Source organism: Anomalospiza imberbis, chromosome 1 (assembly GCF_031753505.1).
Source record: "Anomalospiza imberbis isolate Cuckoo-Finch-1a 21T00152 chromosome 1, ASM3175350v1, whole genome shotgun sequence".
Classification (NCBI taxonomy): Eukaryota; Metazoa; Chordata; class Aves; order Passeriformes; family Viduidae; genus Anomalospiza; species Anomalospiza imberbis.
In genome coordinates, this window is record NC_089681.1 from 56,249,305 (window position 1) to 56,268,131 (window position 18,827).

The 18,827-nt window shown below is 34.4% G+C and overlaps 1 protein-coding gene and 1 long non-coding RNA gene across 4 annotated transcripts in view; one reads left to right on the forward strand and one right to left on the reverse strand.

Annotated features, from left to right (window-relative positions):
• The window catches only part of DOK6 (docking protein 6), a 249,157-nt gene that overhangs the window by 24,296 nt on the left and 206,034 nt on the right, over window positions 1–18,827 (forward strand). The gene's annotated exons all lie outside the window — the stretch shown is intronic.
• LOC137475727 (uncharacterized) lies at window positions 14,649–18,361 on the reverse strand. 2 transcript variants are annotated; one of them, XR_011000044.1, is made up of 4 exons: window positions 18,117–18,361; window positions 17,738–17,912; window positions 17,218–17,365; window positions 14,649–14,753 (listed from the first exon to the last, which is right to left on the reverse strand). It is a non-coding gene; the product is annotated as an uncharacterized lncRNA (long non-coding RNA). The 2 variants fall into 2 exon arrangements; XR_011000043.1 differs by lacking the exon at window positions 17,738–17,912 and having other exon boundaries at window positions 18,117–18,356.

The following is an 18,827-nucleotide window of genomic DNA, read 5'->3' on the forward strand; positions in this document are numbered from 1 at the left end:
GAACTCCTGGAGTTTAGTAATTGCTCATCATTTTCAATTGTATTTGTTCTGGACAATAGATTTGTTACTCAACAAAACAAACTTTTCCACGTCATTTGCTTCATTGTTGGAGGGCAACTGAGGAATAGTAGCAGAAAAATGTTTGCAGAACGCAAGGAGATCATGAAAAGACAATAAATGATAGTAACAAAATATTTAATAAAAGTGTTGATGAAAGGTTTCAAGTGCAAGTCTATGATAGGCTACAAAATTTACAGTTGAAATATTATGCATATGATTTTTCTCTGTAGTGCTTAGGAGCTAGAGTGAATAAGCTGCAAGACACTGAATCTTTATTGAAAGGGAAAATGCTGTTTACCTTAGGACAGAGAATGTCATCATTATTTTGTTTAAAAAGTTGCCAAAAAAAAAAATCTGACATTGTGCTTGGAAACAGTCTGTGCTTCAGTTTCTGCTGAGTTCTATACAGACAGATTATAAAATTACTTTTGTGGTGATGTTTTTGTTGTTCCATATAATTTTTAAGGTAGCATAAATATAGCAAGTCTCTGGTGTACACAAAAACAATATTTCTAGGCTATAATAAGATTAAAAGTAAATTATTTTTACAGAAATATCTAATGTTGGTTTGATTAACGGCAAAACTTGCAAGAGCAAGTAAAAATTAAAGCTAGGAATAAAAGCATCTGTCAAATATCTAGGCACAAACTTCAGACAACTCCATCATTTTAAACAGCACACAAACATAATTACCTTATTTACAGTCTTTGCATTAGTGGAAGGAGCTTCAGTCAGTCTTTTTTTGTTCTGCTTTTAACTAGGGACCCATCTTATACTGTGTCTTTAAAAACTTTGCAATTAATTACAGAATAAAAAAAAAATAACTAACAAACTAACAAATATTTCCAGCAAGCCTAACACCTATTCAACTCTAGTAACAACTGGATTCTGTGATAATGTAATGGTGTTCTACCTCAAAATAATATTTCCACTTAAAGTACTGTGTTCAGAAAACCAAGACCCTTGATTTGAATGTGACAATTAAACACAGTCCTACAATTCTCATTGTTCTGAATTAGAATGAAAATAAAATTATTAGTTTTAAAGTGTGTGTTTCACTTTCATGTTTATCAGATGGATGTCTATAAAAGTAGAAAGCTGAATGAATCAGTTTTGAGAGGAAAATATGTTGGAATTGGAGAATATAAACAATGCAGACAAACATTTGAATAATTCTACAGGATTTGATTCATTAAGTTCACTTGCATGTGCCAGAGAAACATGTTATTCAACAAATATTCTTTTTACTCAGACTGCTTTTTAGATTACTGCCTGAAATTCATAAAATAAGGAAGAGCATTTATGAAATATTAAGATATCATCGTGACAGTTGAAATGCAGTGCTACAGGGCTCACTGCATAAAAATTATATCATTCTGCTGGCTTTGAAATGTTTTATGATACTTCTTGAGGGCCTCACAACATTAATTTTAAATCAAAAAATTATTCAAAAAATAAGTGGAATAGCGTGTCTTTGCAAATGACAAAATGAACTGTTAGAAAAGGGATGGAGCCATACAAATCCAAATCCATTTCAATTCCCTGCTGTAGTCAATAATGCTTATCAATATACTACTATCAGAGTGTAAGATTGTTCTTTATTTTAAACCAGAATTTCCTTTACAGAAGAAATTATGACTATCATTGCAGCTCAATATTAATAAGTATTTCCCATTCTTAATGATCAATGAGAAGTACTTATACAGCAGTCTTTCAAGATCAAATACTGTCATGTTTCCCAATTCCTTTTCTCTCTGCCGTTTTTTTCTTCAAAAGTATCTCTCCTGAACAAGTTGCTGGGGAAAAGATGTGGCATAGTAACAGTGGGTGTCTGAGAGTGCCTTTAAGAAGCACAAAATTGATGGGCTTGTTAAGAATCAGGGGATGACTGTAAGAAAAACTAAATTTTTTTTTCTGAAGCACAGCTTGCCCTTTCATTATGATACATAGGTATAAGGGTAATGTCTTCTTTCAGTTGATTGAGGACTTGAATGATACTTCCTGTGTGGTGGACTGATCTTAATGTGACCGTCATGTTCTTGAGAAAGATAGTGCCAGCATTGCTTCTCTTTTAGCACCACCGTGTCAAGGATAAATTGTAACATTCCTTATCCTTCCTTTGCACTGGTAAGTACAGTGATCATTCATTTCTGATCTTCACTTAACTCAGGTCTGTAAAGCTGGGCAGAGAAAAAGTAAGCTGTCATCATTAGGAAAACAGCAGGTTCACAAGTGAAAACAATTCTTTCTGATTTGGAGGCAAGGTAGAATTCTTGTCCCTTAGGTGAGGTTAAAGAGATTGCTTGCCCCTTGGGTGAAGGTTGCACACTCAATTTCATACTCAAAAAGATTGATCCTAATTCCCCAGAAATCAATGATTTTTAAATTTTTCCCTGCCTTAATGGACATTTTCATGTGTCATAACTTAACATCTTGAAAAATTTGATTGATTTTTTAAGCACTTACAGTAAGTCTATAATCCTTCCTTCCTCATTTACCCTAATACATCAGGCAGATTTGAGATGGGGGGATATATCTTACTTTCAATCGTAAAATAACTTCTTATTTTGCTTTATAGAAGCCTTATTCTGATATCTGTGTGGAGTAGATCCTACAGCTGCTTACTTCCTGAGCAGCTGGTAGCTGTGCAGCCACTTGTGTGGGACTCTGCACAATGTCACAGGGTGGCCCTGAGTCCCACTCTGCTGGCGCTGTTTGTCGGGGCAGCAGCCGTCACTTATTTGGCTGAGCCACGCAGCAAATGGCACTGGGGACACATGTAAACTGTTCACACAGAAAGGATGCAGGATTTGGAGTTGGGATGCAGGATTTGGAGTTTGGATGCTGTGTCATCGTACACGGCATTTTTTTGCTGCTGACATTTTGTATGACGTTTGGATGTGTAATTGTGAGGGACGCTTAAGGGAGAATTTAGAGTCTCTACTTCTCAAAAACGTTTTTATAAAATTAGTGCCTGCTTTATTACTTGTTACTTATGCCAAAGATATTTTTTAAAGTGTTTATTCAGTGTATTAGCTTAAATTATGGAAAGCCTTTCCTCCTCACAGCCTTGTTCAGTCTTGTTTTTTATTCAAACACTCTGTGAATTGACATGCCTATGTTTCAATATATTTGTGGAACATTTTATGCTAGGTATTATGTGATTAATCCTCAAAGATTATGAAGTCCTCAAATCTGTGTATAATTCAACAAATCCAGATTAAAAAGCTTTTAGGTATTGAAAGTCATGGATCTCTTGGGGACCTGAAAATTTATTTCATTATTTTGCCAAGGAAACCAAGCCACTAAAAATCATGTGCTATAAGTTCTCTGAAACCAGAGGTTTGAGTGACACTATTGCCTGTTTTTCATTTGCTTGATGATTTATTTCTTTCCAGCTGGCTCCTTAGAAACTGATTTTGAAGAGCTCTTTCCACATCAAACATACTCATTCATATGAGAAGAATACCACCAGTTTGCACAGATACCTAAACTTTGTGAAAAACAGAATAATTTATCTTTCATTGATTGCAGCCCTTCCCTTCTCATAGTTTTTAAAGAACATCTGTTAGATTTAAAAATGTAGTTAACAACTTTGGCCAGTTATTTGGAGCTTAGCAGCTGAAAAATGAATTGTAAAAATTATGTTTGGCCTAATCCAGAGATTTTTTGTTTTGACATATGAATTCTGAATTATGATAATTCTGATTAGGAAGGCCTCCAAAAGGTAGGAAGTTTCTAAAATTCAACTGATACTTATTAATCTAATATGGTATATGAGTAATGTGGAAGTTAGATTCTTGTTACCCAAATACTAACTGATCCAAATTTTTTTTTAAATAATTGTATGTGTTCAGTTCTGTCTGAGTTTTCAAATTGATTATTTCTCTCAATTAATCCCTGTCTGTTTTAGAGAAGGATTTTGATTTTGGTGTTTTGTTTTGTCTTGACTTTTTCTTTTTGAAAGGAATATCTTCAAAATGGCTTACGGTAAGAATTGTGTTTAATACCAGTAGGCCTGGACCATGATTTAGTAATGTCTTGGAATGACAAGCTGCTGTCTTTTACAGGCCACTTACAAATCTTCCAAAGGAAGGAAAAGGACAGTTTGATCATTAATCAGTAGTTTATCTTAGGTGGTAGATCATATGTGTATATAATCACTGTAAATACGTGGAATTATAGTAACTATTAAAGTATAGTAAATATTAAAGTATTTTTTTCTTTTAAGGCAGACACATTTTTGTTGGCTGTTTGTTGCCATAAGAGTTTCTTGCAAAACGTGAAATTGTAAGTTCTAATTATTGTCCCTGGAGACATAGAATGATATATGTTTGCCCAGGTTTCAGCTGAAAAGATCTGAATATTCAGTCAGATCTGAATATTCAGTCAAATCAGCTCAATTCTTCTCACTGAGCTACTTGCATTTAGTTGAGGTGGGAAAATCACCTGTCAGGAACTTGAGTATATTTGGAAATCTGCAATCAAGAACTAGAGATAGATACCTCTAAAGTACAATATCCCAGATCCCATAGAGATATGGGTCACAGTTCTGAGATGTTTTTCTGCAGGTATTGCATAGGAAATCCCAGGCAGAAGTCAAGGATGCAGAAGATAATACTAGGTGATCATGAAATCCTAGATGAAATATTAATAAGACTATGAGACAGAAAGTAAACATAGGGAAAGAAAAAGTGTTATTCAAAGCTTTTGGTTTTTAGATATTAGTGCTTCTCTAACACACATAGGAAAGTGATACTTGGCTGAGTCCTTCCTTACTTCTCTTCTGCATGTTTCTTGTTACAGTAATAATTAAAGGTTGTTCATTCCCCACGTTATCAGGAATTCTAATGGTTGTACCAAGGAGAAAATTTGCCAAGAACAATACCCTTTGAATCACTTAAAGATAATTAGCTTTTTCTCCCCTATTCTCTTCTTGAGACTTTTTTTTTTACTCTGTAGGCATTTAGAGGAATAAAAGATTTTTGGCATTAAAGGACTAATGAACTTTTTAGGATAAATTCAATGGTGGGCTAAGATAGTATTTCTTATGAAATGTTGTGCTATTTAAGTATATAGTACAGTATATGTCCTTCTGTCTGAAGGATTTCAAACTAAAAATAAATTTTATCAGAATAATAATAATAGTACAAAGTTCATAATTTTTCCACTCAGGTATGATGCCTGACCCTAAGCACATCACTTATTCATCACCAAAGTATTTCAGTAGCAGGAAGCAACAGAAATGGCAGAAATATTAATTACTCACTTAGAAGACAGAAAACATACTGGAAACTTTTCAAACCATTGTGAACATTTTCTTAGACCACATATACTGACTATATTTTTCATATTATCACTTCATATATTCTTTCATCTTGTCCCAGTTGATTTGTTCGTACATTTCTCCAAGACTCCAGTAGATTTATTACATGGAATTGAAATATGCTTATAAAAAGGCTAAAATTCTCCTGAGATTTTAGGTTTATATGAGCTCTATTTTTGTGTGGTAATTGTATAAAGAATTTAGAGGCTGACTCAGTCCAGGGTTGCTGCTTTGCTTACACAACATGTTCTCTGCTGAAGCACTCATGAGGATGACAGTACAGGCATGTGAGCGGGTTTAAGTCAGTGGGTTAAGTACTAACAGAGGGATGCTCTCATTACAAATATTAACTGGTTCCAGGAAGGAGTGTAGTAATTTATATCATAGAAACAAGGCAGCAAATAAAAACACTCATTTTTCTTACACAATTAAACTGAATTCAATTAAATTGAATTCATAATGAAGGTCATTGTTGATTGCTGAGTGAAAGGTCATTCCAATTCACAATGCAAAGTCAGGATAAGAAGAAACCTAATTCAGGAAGATTTAGTATCTCTTCTTCCTCTAGTATTTCTCTTGGAAAGGAGCTATGAAAGCTTCTTAGCCTGTATTAGATAGCAACGGAACTATGGGTACAATCAAGATGGTGTCAATTTTCTGATGTCTATAGTGTCTTCTGCTTTTTCTCATTTTACTACTACTCTTCATGATTTCTGTACTCTCAAGACAACAGCATAATATGAAAAGGTTAAAAACTTAAGCAAAACCAATGTTAAAGGCCATTCCTGGAAGTTTATTCATCCTTCTTTACCTATTCTGAAGTGTGATCTGACCCATGGGCAGCCTGGAGAACACTCTCTCTGAGTCCAGCAGAACATGCAGCTGATTTGCATTCAGAGATATTCTAAATCCTTGGGCTTAAAAGAGAACCTTTCATGAGACTACCTACCATGCCACACTGTTTTCCTGAGTTTGACTTCTGCCTGCTTGAAAAGGATGTGGTTGTACTTTTTGCAAGTTCTAGCACCATCTCTACTTATTGTATAAGTGCACTAAATAAGTGAATGAAGAGAGAAAAAAACTCAGTAATTGGCTCTGTCATTCTGGACCACATGCGTCAGCCGTAGTCCTGAGGATGAAGTTCAGTGCTGTGGGGTTTTGAGGTGCAGCTTGTCTCAGAAAACTGCAGCTTCTCTCGCTGTGTGTCTGGATAGCATCCTTGTGAATTTTCTTTGTCTGAGGCCATTCCCATCCCCAGGTACTTTCATGTGTATTCTTTCTTTGGCTGCTTAGCTGGTTTTGCATTGCTGTTTATGGTTTGTCTTTGTTCATGGGTTGCTAGAAATGTATAGGAATTTTGAACAAGAATGCTGTTTTGGCTGTTTATGTGACTATTAATAGCAAGTCTGCTGACTTCAAACGTACAAATATAGAGATAGTCACTAAAATTTCACCATATAAAGTTTTCTAGATCGTTAATTTTATTTCTTTAAGGAAAGTGGGATGCCTTTTCTAAGTACTTTAAATACATCTAGCCTTTTCTTTTAAGGGCCTGGATTCTCACAAGGGAACCACTCAGTGCTGTGATTGGATTAATGCAAATTGGATGGGAAGATTGGGCTGGGCTAGGAGCAATTGAATTTGGAAAGTTTATGAGTGCTGCTAGTTCAGGGTGAATAATAAAATAAAGACAGCAGTTTTGCAATTTTGAAAAGCTCTGTGCTATGTAATAAACTATAATTTAATTCTGAGAGACTTTTTTATTAGATTTTTTTCCCAAGTAAAATCACAATTCCTATTGTTCCTTATCATATGTCTCATTACTGCTGCAAGTATTATCGTCTTTATATGATTAGAGTGACTCATACTTAGCCGTCTTCGTTGTTTTGTACACAATTGCAAGTAAATAATGGAAGCAATTTGATGCTTCTGAGTAGACCAATAGGTACTTTGTTTTTTTTTTTCTAAACAGGGATGTATATTTTAGCAAATGAGTGATGATAAGCCTTACATTGAGATCATCAACAGATGCATACCTCTGGTAAAATATCTCAGCATCGGTCAGAGTAATAAGCCTGTGCCAAGCAGTGGTTCCGAGGTTCACAATAAACGTGTATGAAGTTTGTCATCATTTACCCTCATTACCCTTTGTAAATACTTCTGGAAAATATGTTATTATCATTTGTATATTTGTACATAAAACTGTCATAAGAAATGTACCTAGCAAATTAAATAATCATGCTTTGAGGGAAGTTAGTTCTGTGAGAGAAAGAACACCTTTCATGCTCTGCTGAGTACGTCAAAAACCAGACAAAGCCAAAGAGAATTGGAACAGTGATGTTAAAGTCCACTACATTGTGAAATTGAAGGGGCTTCGTTGGTTGGGCAGAAAAAAGCACTCGGTTCCAGTTCCTGAAGAAGCAATGGTTTAAGAAATCTAAAACCAGGGCAGTGATGACATAAGAAATGTATCATTGTTGAAACTATATGATGAATTGAACCTTCATTCTTACTCTTGCCCAGAGTTGTGTGTAGCTATAAATTCAGCAGGGTGGTAGTGTCTGAAGTTATCTTAGTGTTATCACCTGGTTATTTTTTACTTCAAAAATTTAAATTAATGCTTACCTGGAGTAAGAGATCCTGCATTTTGGCTTCTGGATTTTACTTGTGGAGCAGAGCACAAGTTTAAGTTCTGCTTAAAAAGTATAGTAAAACTTTCACAAAATGGATCAAAGGATATTGGATATTACTTTTTGCCTGCCTTAGGGCATCTCGAGAAATTTGGTTTAGATACTGCATGCCCACATTAATTATTGTGTGATAGTACTAGAACATTTTTTATTTATTACCTTTTCTACCATTTGAATTTTCAATTTTAAACTGATGATTAAAACTTTACTAGAGCTACTGACTCATATTTTTATATTTCCCTCCCAATTCGCCTTCCCCTTTTCCCCTTTGGATTCATATAGTAATTAACATAGTAGATGTCATTCAAACTAAGAGGAAAATCAGTTAAAAGTATTATACTGGGAAATGTTCTAGACTAAGTTATAAACAGTATAATTAAAATATTGAAAAATAACTGAGAAACTGAGGTGTAAAATAAAGGGCAAATCCTACCTATATTTTTTGTGAAAATAATAATTTTAATTTTTGGGGTATGCAAATAATTTCAAGGGATTTATTAGTCTAAATATCTTGAGAAACCAAGTATTACATTTGTTCTGTAGAAGTCAGTGTCACCTCCTTCTTGATCATAAAATGGTCCAAATGACTGCATCTGCCAGACAGGTTTCCACTTTTAGATTTATTCACTAGGTCCTGAAATAAGCCCACCAATTCAGCATCAGTAATTTCTTGAAGTGCAGAGCTCTGTTAAAAAGCTAATGCTCCTTCACCTTGTATTGTTAATTTTTTTTAACCGTTATTAGACATGTAGTCAACCAACAACATGTAAAAATACACAAGCATGTATACATATCATACTTGGTCTGAAAAATTTAGATGATATTTGTATATTTACAATCTGAACTAATTTCCAAGGTGGAGGTAGAACAAGGCAATTTTTTTTATGCTCTATGAAGCATCAGACTCAGACACTGTTGTTGTTTGTCACAGTTTTTCTCCATGTCTGCAAACATATGCTTTAAAATTCAAAACACAAACTACTGTGAAATTTGAGTGGAAGTAAAAGGAGACAGTAACAGGGGAAGATGATAATTGCAGTGAGAGAAGCAAGAGTTTAAGAATCTATATATATGGGTTCAAGGTGCTCTTCTTCGGGATGCAAATAATAATGCATGAAAATTACATTACTCTCTAACTATTATTTTAATTTATTGTGTTATGTTAATTTGACTTCGTTTCTTATGAAGAGCCTTCCAGGGACATTTTTTCAGAATATATTATCATAAATTTTAGGTTTTAGTTTTGCTTAATATTAAAATAAATATTAATTATTTTTATTAACCTAGGAAATAAATGCTAATAGCAATAATAGGCTCTAATAATGGAAATAATACCTGTCAGAAACTTAGGGATCATCCTTTAACATTTGTGTAATGTCAGTTAAATGAATGTGAAAACCATGGATTGGTAAGAATGCAGTGGTATTTCTCCAAGTGGAAGTAATGTTTGAAAGCTTGTCCAAGAATGGTTACAGATGTTTTAAGTGGCATTTAATTATTTTAGCAGGTTTTATGGATGTTTCTGTTAGGTTTTATTAGCATTTCCACTTATGAAGTGTGGCTTTTATTCAAACCAGCGATGTCATGATTTCATGATGTCCCTGTTCATGTGACTGCCACATGTTCCTGTGGAAATTATTAGAAAGTCATAAATATAAGGCCTACTTCTGTATGAGGCTTTGCTCTCAATGCTTCTCCTTATTTATAAATTTATTTAACTATGCAGCTACTACAAATAGTCAGTATTATCCAGGATACAATTATGGCAGTATCAGTGCCAAAAGTGTAAGTAATTGCCAGATGTTTTAAGGAAAGATTGGAATTATCAATAGGAATTTGGTATCCCTTTTCTACATGAATCCTGATGCTAAAAACAGTTGGATTAATATATTTATTCCAAATGACTTTGATTTGTAGCAGTTATATTACTTTTACTTGTAAGTGCTTTTTGTCTGTTTCTAAGCTTTCTTTCCCCAAAACATTTATTAAATTAATATTCTGATGTACAGTAGGGTAATACAATTTTCATTTTACAGATGAAGAAACTATAACTAAAAAGGTCAAATTTCATTTCAGTGACAGATGGAGGTATACAGCACTCTTCTGCATTAGCCACAGAGAAAAAATAAATCTGTCTTCAATCTGTCTATTTGCAACTATTACCATAACCAAACATAAATGCACAGAAATGGAACTTTTCACTCTAAGACCACATATTTCCATCATATGAAGGAGGGGAGGAGGTAATGAAAGCTTTAGGAGGTAGCCAAAGCAGAGAAATAGCATCATTCAGGTGGATCAGTCGCTAGACATTGGACAAAAATGTGTACATATGTGTATATGTGAATAGACATAAGTGTATTTGTTTATGAATTTACATATACTTAATGTATTTTTAAGCTAATTTTCAAAGAGCTCTAGAAAATATTTCAGGAGATTTGCAGTCTGATTTTCTCTTGAGGGGTATTAGAAAGTATCATACCTTACAGAAATGTCTGTTTCCTCAGAGTTTGAAAGGAAAATGCTGCTCAGTACTCCAAACCAGAAACTAATAGGAAGAAAAAAAAAATCTATAGTGGAAGAAGCAGCTGGCATTTTCTGCAGAATTGAAATTCTAGAAGTTTATTTATAGAAAAAAATTTTTCCTTTCAAACTTGTAAGTAGGCTTCTGAGACCCTCTCTCTTCTTGAAAATCCTACACATTCTTCAATCCAAGCTCCTGGGAGTTTTATCTAAAGAGCATCTTTGTCAGATTGAAGAGCTGGTATCTAGGTTTCCCAGGATTTCTAGGTTGTTCCTGAGGTTTTGAGATGTGTATTTCCTCACCAGGCTAGTTCTAGACTGAAAGGACTGAAAAACCTGTTAACTTTGGCTTCAGGATGGTTTTAGATGCAGGTAGGATGTTTTTAGGTGACTTGGAACAGTTTTCTCAAAAAAAAAATTACAATTTTTTATGCAAACTGAAATTTTCCATTGTAAGTTGTGGCACTTGTACAATACACATTTTCTACCCAAGTCATTGACAAAAGAGTATGTTCCAGAGGAGAACCTCAGCCAATTTATTAATGGGTTATTAATGATTACTGAAGACACTGGAGATGTAAGCAAAGAAAAGTAGCTTTTGTAATTGAATATAGCAGGGTATTTTATATGGTGAGTAATTTGATTACCTAGAAATGCAGTTAGATACATATTTATCCAAATTTAATTTTTAGCAAGACCCTGAGATAACTACCATTGTGTGTAATTTTTTCTCTCTGTCCAGAGTGAATGGCACCACAGTAGAACGTCTGCATAACTTCATCCTCATGAACACACATACTGCTGTAGTGAAACACCCTGCTTTGGTTGCACTTAACATTTCGTTGTTCACCTGCATAGATGATCTTCTGTCCCTGTCCTATTTTCATTTATGTTGCCAGGGAAGCAAGTTGTGGGGAGAGACTGTTCAACAACACGTGCACAACACATTATATGTATCTCCTCTCCTGTACCTGGTCTCTAGACTCTTTACCTATGCTTTAGATGACCCCTAGAACCTCCATCTCCCCACTTGCAGCTCTTCAACATATGAGCCTCTGACATTCATGGTCCCACCTGAGTTGCTGGCACTCAGACCTCACCCTGTGCTTGCAGACTAGTCCAGCTCGAAGTTCACTGGATCCCACATGTGCATGCTCAGAGCTGAGAGTGTACCCACAAGTATGATAGGCTTTAATCAGGAGATAGAGTGGGCCATGGTGTAGCACAAGGTTCAGGCATGCTGAGCAACCTCTTTACATGCAACCAACCTCTGTCCTTTTCTATTTTCCCACTTTTTTTCCCTCCCAGATCCATCTTGATCCCTCTTTTTACTTATCTTTTGTCCTGTCCCTAAACATCTCTTTTAAAGTGTTACAGAGTATCAAATATTTTCTCTGCCTTATTCCCAAATTCTTTCGTAAAAAGTCCTGCACCCAGATGACCCTATTTAATGAACATGGCTTCCTGGTGAGAGTTTCCTTGTTTACCTGCTTCAGTGGATGTCTTCATCAGGGACCACCATCTCATTGTTTTCCTTCAGTGGCCTTTGGAGTGGCCAGTGCTGTGCTTCATTTTCCTTTCTTATGTTACTGAGGGTCCTACACATATTACTACTCCTCTGTGTTTATGATGGTCAGCTGTTTTTCAGAAAACCTAGCATTTGCCATAAGAAAAGGTCACTGTTAATGACCTTATTCAGGAGGTGACATTAAAAGTTACCTCACATTCCTAAAGCAGAGGTTGTGTAGGACTAAAGGTCCTCATGCAAATCTGTGATTTGCACTACCCCTTTCCACAGCTGCTTTGTGTAAATTCTCCTGCTCTCTTATGTCCTGTAGAACTTTAGTCCTAAGGTTTCAGAAACAAAAATTGCTTCCATTATTACCTTGGGAAAGCCGGATTTATGAGACATGCTCAGGTCACTTTTATTAGATTGAAGCAGAAGTTGCCAATTTCTTTTTGTAGCATAGCCACTGCACTATATATATATCCTACCCTAAAGCAGTACTTCAGGAAATTACTGTAGTTCAGATCTAGGTGGAAACTGACCTCACCTGAAAGTTGCCTAACACACAGAGGGAGTGGATTTAAAGAAAAGTTCATCTCTTTTGTCTTTCTGCAAGATATGCTCTGCAAGATATTTCTGCAAATATGATCAGGTAGCTTCTTGTGTGATAATAACTTGTTTTAGATTTCTTCTGTACAGAAAATATAAGATTGTAACCTTCCCTCTAATTTTCTATATAAATAGGTATTTTAGTTAGGACAGTTATTTTTTCTGGGATCAAATGTGTAAAAATAGAAAATGACAGATAGTCATTTGATTCCAGCATCCAAGGAGTTTATTTCTTTATGGAAATAAGGATAAAAAGGCATCATCTAAGTTATGGTTTTAAATAAACTTAATGACAATTATTACTGTCATCTGTGAAAGAATATAGGTAATCATAGGAAAACTGATATTTTCAACAACTACAGCTTTAAAAACATTAATATATGTATTTAATTTTTGTGTGTCTTAGCTGGAGTTTCATTTGGAGAGTAGTGAACTCCTGGAGCAGTTGCTTTTTCCCAGAAGTTATTTTATTCATAAAAGAAATGGTATTGTTTGGTGAACTTACTTGATGCAACTTTATTGGAATAAAAGCAGTCATCTGTAGTACTCTATTGGTTAAGATGAACTACATTTCACAAGTCATTTCACAAGCTCCTTTTGGAAAACTATATTGAAATCTACAATTACTCCCCTGCCTTCCCTTGAAAGTGACTTTTGTATTTTATTAATTTAAAAAAAAACATACAGGAAAGTAACAGTAGAGGGATTATTACTGTTAGATGAACAATTGTTAATGACAGAGATATAAGGGGGACATGGGCCTCAGACAGGCAATTTATTGAGAGCTTTGTTTTTGTTAAATATTGATGTTTGCTGATTTTCTAGAGTTGGAACTATATCATGCCTCACTGTTTCATTTTTGATGTTTCTTCCTTTTGGAGATTAGGAATACATTTTTCATTCTCTTTTGAATTTCTCTTAGCCAATTTCTATTGATAGTCTTAATGTGTTTTTCATTTTATGTTTTCTCGTACTACACTTTTCTTCAGAAGCATTTTGTTCATCGGGGGAAAATGTAACCTGGTGTACTAGGTTCAGTCCTGCAGAGCTTGAATGTCTTGCCTGTTTCCAAATGATGCAGGCTTTCCACATACATGGTAATGAAACCTCTGTGTCTTATGATACTGAAATTTTGTCTGTGTTCTCTGAATTCATGTACAAGAGTAATTATAGTGTCAGATGAGATGCCAGAGTAGAAAAAACCCCACACAACAAACAAACACAAAAGGACAGCTGATAATCATCTGGTTACTGCAAACTTCAATTTTGTGACATTTACTGAACAGCTAATGCCATTCACTGATGTGTTTTTTAAAGATGTGGTGTTTATCTTGTCCATATAATGTGTTACTGAGAGAAAGAAGGGCTGATATGCTCTAATGATATCGTTGAATGAAGGAGAGGTGACAGAGTTCTTAAGAAATTGTTTTGCAGTCAAGTTTCTAATATCTTTGGATATGAAAAGCACAGTGCTGTTGGTTGCATGGAAATTTGTACTGTACAATTGTTATGTGATTTTCAGCTCTGTTCTGCAAACAGAGTATGGTAAGAGCTACGTAATATAGTAGAGCATGTCACTGTTGGCTCTGTGGAGTAGCAAAAGGTTCTCTTAAGCGAGTTCTGATGTTTTACATTAAGTTCATAAATACTATTTGAATTGAAAGCTACATGTACATAGCCTTGTGTAATGAGTTGGCCCTAACTAGCAACCAGGTACCCACATAGCCACTCACTCACTCTCCCCACTCAGCAGGCTGGGAGAAAGAATAAGAAAAATGAAACTGAAAAATACATTTCTTGGATAAAGACAAATTAACAGATGAACAAAAGAAGGAGGAAACCTATTCAAAGAAATCACCTCCTACAAGCAGACTTATTTTCCAGCTGTTGACCAAGCACCAGCCACATTTTGAGGCCATCTCTCAAACCCTTCTTCCTCTCTCTCAGTTCTTATTACTGAATATTATGTTATGTAGTATGGCTAATTCGGGTCAGCTGTTCTAGGCTGTTTGCCCTCCCAGCTTCTTGCCATCCCATGCTGGAGACAAAATAGTCAGAAGAGAAAACCTTGATTCTGTGCAAGCACTGTTCCAAGAATGGCCAAAACATTGCTGTGTTACTAATATGTTGGGCGACAAATCCAGAACACAGCATCATGCAGGCTCCAGTGAGGAAAATTAACTTCATCCCAGACAGACAAAGCACACCTTGTTAGAAGAACTAATAAATGGAATATCATGGTCCATTCTTAGAATCACACCTGAAATGAAGAGAATTTACAGCAGTAGGTAGTAACTAACATGTTTGGATGGTGTGAAGAGAGATGTACTTTACATAGAAGTGATGGTGGTTAGAGGTCTATGAAAAAGTTACAACCCTGCTTTATTTCTGCAGATATCTTTGCTCATTCTGCACTGTTTTCCATTATTTCTGTTTGAAGTATTTGATATTATTTGTTCATGGCAGCTTACAATGAATGGTTTCATTTGTTTCTCAGTACAGTCAGGCATTAGATCTTGCTGACCTTCAGCAATGCAGTGTTAGTCAGCACAGTCATGTTTTTAAGTCTGGATTGAGTAAGGCCAAAAGTAACTGGCTTTATATGTTCTTTTTTTTTTTTTTAATTCATGCTTAATCTCTTTGAAAATGCATAATTCACTGTATTAGAACTGTTCATTCTTTAGTTTACAAAGGCAGATAAAAATGCAAAGATAAAGGAAAGGAAAAATAAAGTACATAGTGAATATGAGATAATTGTGTTGTGCAACAGAGAGGGAAGAAATTAATATTATTGTAAAGATTTGAGCTCTGTATTTTATTTTATTCCAATTTCCATTGTTATAATAATTTTGCTTTTTTGCCCAGCACATTACTGGAGCAGAATTTAGGCAATAATTATTTTGTACATAAGCATACTTGAGATTTGAAGTCCATTACATTCTTGATATAACGAGTTTTATAAGTCATTAAAAATGGAAGTTATTATAAATCACGTCCCAAAAAATTCAAGAATACAAAAAAATTTCAACATTTACCACCATAAAAAAGAGAACTGCCAATAAATATTCATGTCCAAGAACATGAAGTAACTGAGGACATACATTGAGTATTTTCAGTATGACTGGTAAATTGGAAGGAGATTAAGGTAAACTAAATCCTGAGGAACTGGCAAGGCATACTGCAGGTCTGTGTGGATCTTCCTGTATGTTTGCAAAAATTAGCTTTACCAAAGTGTTTACTTGGTGGTATCTTCAGTTACAGATACTTTGTTAATCCTTAAAATGTAGCCTGAAAAATTCCCATCTTCCTTTTGGATTTTTCTTTTACTTTCCTCTTGGATATTTTCTCTAAATGCAGCCTTTTTATTTATTTTTTTTCATGAAAAGTCTTACATAAATATACATTTTTAAGAAGATATTCAAATGTCCATCTGTTCCCTCAAACTAATTCTATAAAAAGCTGACAGTTTTTTAATGTTTTTAAACAAATTTCAGATTCAATTCAGAATTTATATTTAAAACTGATTTAATGGGAAGGTTAGAGAAGTCCACTTGATATTTCATAATATTATACATACTATTCTTTAAAAAGTTTTTCTTCAAATAAAAGCCTATGTTTATCTGTTTGTTAATGAGAGAAATGTATTTTCAGATATCTTTGTCTTCTAGGGAGGATTCAGCTCTGTGAAAAATAACTGGGTTTACCAGTGGACAAAAGACCAGGGAGTTACCAAACTGTAATGTAAAACCTGAGTAAAAATATATTGACTTCTTTGTGAGACATCTACTGGACTTAAACCCAATTTCTGACTCGTATGTGTAGTTAAATATTTATAATAATATATACAGAGTGAGTCTCAATCAGAACGTAAATTCTACCTTCACAGTGAGGCTTAGCTTTATTTCAGTTATTAGATTTTTATCTGTCTATATATATGCATATATATCAAATTATACTGTTGCTGTATTAGAAATGTACATTGTGTTGGACTTGATGCATTCTTAGCATGAAATAACACATGCTATCAAGTTCAGTACTAGTAAAGCTGAAAAAAATGTAATTGTTTGAGTAGCACAGTAAAGAAAGTGTTGTTTTCGAAGTAACCAATTTTGTCCAAAACTACTATCTGTTTTTAAAAATGTCTTGGACATATGGACTAAATAGTTGATAGCAAAGAAAGAATCTTTGTGTATGAATGTGTAGGAGTTTAGGAGAAGGAAGGAGAAGTAGGTGTTAAACATGACAGTAAGGTGGGAACAAGTGACAATGGGGGAATGAGAAATTTAATGCAGAAACATATCTTGTGCAAGTAATCCTTGACACTTATGTAATTTTGTGTATGACTGTATCTACAAGCTATATCTGATTCAATACCTCTGTGCTTTTACTCTGCTGTGTGAGGCAGCTTATTCCTATTTATTTTTAAGGCAAGTTTTATACATAAATTTTTATGCACATTCTCTCAAAGAAAGTAATCTTGATAACTGTCTTATGTGTCTTACCAATATGCTAGTAGCCATTGGAATAAGTTGCTTTTCATACAGGACACATAAGACTCTTCAGTTGTGGCTTGGAGGTCCTTGAGTATTTATAATGAAAATTTGATGTCATATCTTTACTTGTATCCTTACCTGACAGAATTCATAGATACTGAAAAGGTGACAGATTTTGTATTTGTGTGGAAAAAAGTTATATTTATCAAGTACCTGACACTTTGTCTTTTCAGGTTACATTCCAATCAAATGTTTATACAGTAATTGAAAAGAATAGTTTGTTATATATTGAAATAAAATCAATTTATTTATAATGTGTATAGAATGTGGAATATAAGAAAGAAATTATTTACTCTGCTTAGGTTTGGGGAAAAGTTTTCTAACCTTTAACAGCTAATTAATTTAGTTGCTGAGTGATTAAAAGAGCAGTGGATTATATTAAGAAGTTAACAACTCTCAGTAATGACCTGTTCCCCATTGGTATGCCTCTAACTTTATTACCTCTTGTGATAATTAAATAAAAACAGACCTGTGTAAACTCCCAGGAAACACAACAAATGCTAAATTATTATCTATAATCTTTGTGTCATGCTGATTTTTGTTGCATATTTTATGGTTTTGTTTTCCCTCTGATTGATCACAGCAGGTTTTCTTCATTACAAGTGTGTGTTCTAGCATGTGGTATGCATTTGCATATGGAGGAACTAAAGATGAAAGGTTAGAAAGACTGTGTCAGAAGCTCATTGTCATAAAATAAACTTGACAAGGGATTAAGTTTAGTTTTATCAATAACATAAGATTTTTAAAAATAGCTGTTGTGGCTTATTGACAGTTTACATTGTTTAGATCAATGGTTTTCTCTCCATTGTGTTAACAAAAAAGGGCAACTAAAAGGATCAAGCTCCAACTTGTGTATAGATAAGAAAGGATATTTTCAGTGTTTCATAGGAAATGCTGATTGTCTTAATCTGAAAACATGTCTCTTCTTTAAAACTCTCATTTCTTCAGGCCAATCTTTAAAATGTGACATTTTCAGTTGCACTGGCACATTCCTTTGTAGATAACCATGTACAGGAACAGCACAGTGAGGGGCTCCACCGCCTGTCTCATAAAGAGTAACCTCATAAAGTGAGCTCACAAACCTGGAAGGGCTGGGAGAACCTGTTACCAAGAGCAGCAAAGTATCCTGTGTAGGTTTCTAGGTCCTTTGATTTAGGGCATGTGCATCCTTCCATAGTTCATTCATTATCTGACAACCATGCAAAAAAAATTTAGACTTTTTAATGTATTTTAATTTTTTTTCAGTTGTTTTAGGTTCCATAAAAAGCATGAGTAAAGAATTACAATGTTTAGAAGATAAAAGTGTGACAAGTTCATTTTTGTATCCCAGAGTTAATTCCAGACTTGTATCATACTTGTTCTAATGAACCCTCTTCTTTCAGCAATTTATATACCTAAATAGAGTATCCATTATGTGTGAGAAATAAAACTTCTGACCTTGGTCCTTTGTCCCACTGCTTTATATATTCCCTTGGTGTCCAGGACCTAATTTATTTATGAACTTGTAGATGAGAAAAAAGACTTTGTGTCCTGTAAGCAGCCAGTGTAGTGAAGTGGTA